We start from the raw sequence: 2,996 nt of genomic DNA on the forward strand, positions 1-2,996 counted from the left end.
GCTTATAATCCTTTAACCAATTATATTCCTTTCTATTGATCATAGAAACACCTTGATATAATATTTATTTCACGTAGTATTCCCGATTTTACGCCATTCCTTACGGATACGAAAACACGTAGTAAAATCGTGAATCTTCGAATTCCGACGACTTTTACATTCACTTATTTTCCTCGATAAACAAGAATATGATCTCGGATTTCCAAAATTCCACTATTCATATTTGTGATGAACTCCATGCGTACTACATAATTAGTTCCAGTTACTATTCAATGAAGTTTTAAAATATTACAAAAATCAGGGTTCTTACAGTCTCCCTCCCTTAAAAGGATTGCGTCCAGGAATCAATCCACAAATAGATAGGGGTACTTTTCTTGCATGTGACTCTCTAATTCCCAAGTTGACTCCTCGACGTTATGATGCCTCAATAATACTCTGACTAGATTGACACTCTTGTTCCGGAGTACTTGCTCTTTTCGGTCAATAATTTCGACTGGCTGCTCAATATAGGACAGATCTGGTTGAAGGTCTACTTGCTCATGCTCCACTATATGTTTGGCATCCGTATTATACTTCCTCAACATTTGTACATGAAAAACATTATGAACCTGCTGCAGATTTGGAGGTAAAGCTAACTCGTATGCCACGGGTCCTATCCGTCTTAGAATCTCGAAAGGTTCAATATAACGGGGGCTCAGCTTCCCCTTCTTCCCAAATCTCATCAATCCTTTCCATGGTGACACTTTCAGAAATACCTGGTCACCCACTTCATATTCTCTGTCCTTCCGTGCCAGATCGGCGTATTTACGTTGCCGGTCCTGGGTTGCTGCTATGCGTACTCTAACTAATTAAACTATGTCCCTTGTCCTTTGCACCAAGTCGGGACCTAGTAACTTTCTCTCACCAACTTCATCCTAATACAAGGGCGAACGGCACCTTCGGCCATACAACGCCTCATATGGGGGCATTCCGATACTCGCATGATAACTGTTATTGTAAGCAAACTCTATCAAAGACAAGTGTTCATCCCAAGAACCCTTAAAATCAATTACACATATTCTCAGTATGTCCTCCAATGTCTGAATGGTTCGCTCACTTTGTCCATCTGTTTGCGGATGGTAAGCGGTGCTCATGTTTAGTTTGGTTCCTAGGCATTCCTGAAAACTCCTCCAAAATCTGGAGTTGAATCGCGGATCTCGGTCAGATACGATAGCTACTGGCACTCCATGTCTTACTACAATTTCCTTAATGTACAGATCCGCTAATCTATCCACTGTATAGGTTTCCTTGATTGGAAGAAAGTGTGCTGACTTGGTTAGTCGGTCTACAATTACCCATATTGCATCATGGTTAGTCTTAGTTCGAGGTAATCCTACCACAAAATCCATAGCTATCTGCTCCCATTTCCATATCGGAATTTCTAAGGGTTGCAAGAGTCCGCTTTGTCGCTGGTGTTCTACCTTTACTCTCTGACAGGTCATACACTTACTGACCCACTCCGCTACATCCATCTTCATGTTAGGCCACCAGTAGTACTCCTTCAAATCTTGGTACATTTTGGTGCTTCCTGGGTGGACCGTATATCTAGAGTTGTGTCCTTCACGTGAAATTTCATCCTTTAATTCTTGGACGTTAGGGACCCATATCCTGTAGGCATGCCTCCTAATTCCCTTCTCGTCTGGGTCACACTTGGCCTCCTCTCCGCTTACCAGTTCCTTGTTCTCCCTCAACACTATTTCTTGGCATCGCCTAATCTTTTCCAGTAGCTCCGATTGCATAACCATCTCATACAAGCCTTCGGTCCCTAGCTCAGCGACCTTAACCTCAATCTCTAACTTTTCAAATTCTCTAATCAAATCCTCTGACGTGGTGATCCTTTTCAATCTTTCCTTATGACTAAGGGCATCGGCCACCACATTGGCCTTCCCCGGGTGATAAAGAATTTCGCATTCGTAGTCCTTAATCAATTCTAAACACCTTCTCTGCCTCATGTTTAGCTCCTTCTGGGTGAAGATTTATTTAAGACTCTTGTGGTCAGTATAAATCTCACATTTTTCTCCGTATAGGTAATGTCTCCACATCTTAAGGGCAAACACTATGGCGGCTAATTCTAAGTCATGGGTGGGGTACCTCACTTCATATTCCTTTAATTGCCTGGATGCATAGGCAATCACCTTACCGTGCTGCATCAGCAGACATCCCAAACCCTTATGGGACGCATCACTATAAATCACAAAGTTCCCTTTATCGTCTGGTAGGGCCAGCACTGGGGCCAATACTAACTTTTTCTTTAATTCTTTGAAACTCTCCTCACATTTTTCTGTTCAAGCAAACTTTTCTGTTTTCTGAGTAAGTCTAGTCAACGGGCCTGCTATCTTGGCGAAATCCTTGACAAACCTTCGATAATACCCGGCCAGTCCAATAAAGCTTCTTAGCTCGGTGGGCGTGGTTGGTTGTTCCCAATTAGCGACAGCTTTTGTCTTTGTAGGGTCTACGAGAATTCCTTCCTTACTAATCACATAACCCAAAAACTGAACTTCTTTCAACCAAAATTCACACTTTGAGAATTTGGCATACAATTTTTCTTTCCGTAAGATTTCCAATACTATCCTGAGGTGTTCTACATGTTCCTCCTCCGATCTAGAGTAAATTAGAATATCATCGATGAAGACTATCACGCATTCGTCCAGAAACTTCTTAAAGACTCTGTTCATTAGATCCATGAAAACCGCGGGCACGTTAGTCAAACCAAATGACATAAGTAGGAACTCATAATGTCCGTACCTAGTGCAAAATGCAGTCTTAGGTATATCTCCCGGTTTGATCTTAAGTTGATGATAACTTGTTCTAAGGTCAATCTTGGAAAAACACGTTGCATCCTTTAGCTGGTCAAAGAGGTCATCTATTCTTGGCAATGGGTACTTGTTCTTAATGATCAGCTTGTTCAGCTCTCGATAATCGATGCACAGTCTCATGTTGTCGTCCTTCTTCTTCAC

The sequence above is a fragment of the Apium graveolens genome, chromosome 4, assembly GCF_009905375.1.
Source record: "Apium graveolens cultivar Ventura chromosome 4, ASM990537v1, whole genome shotgun sequence".
Classification (NCBI taxonomy): Eukaryota; Viridiplantae; Streptophyta; class Magnoliopsida; order Apiales; family Apiaceae; genus Apium; species Apium graveolens.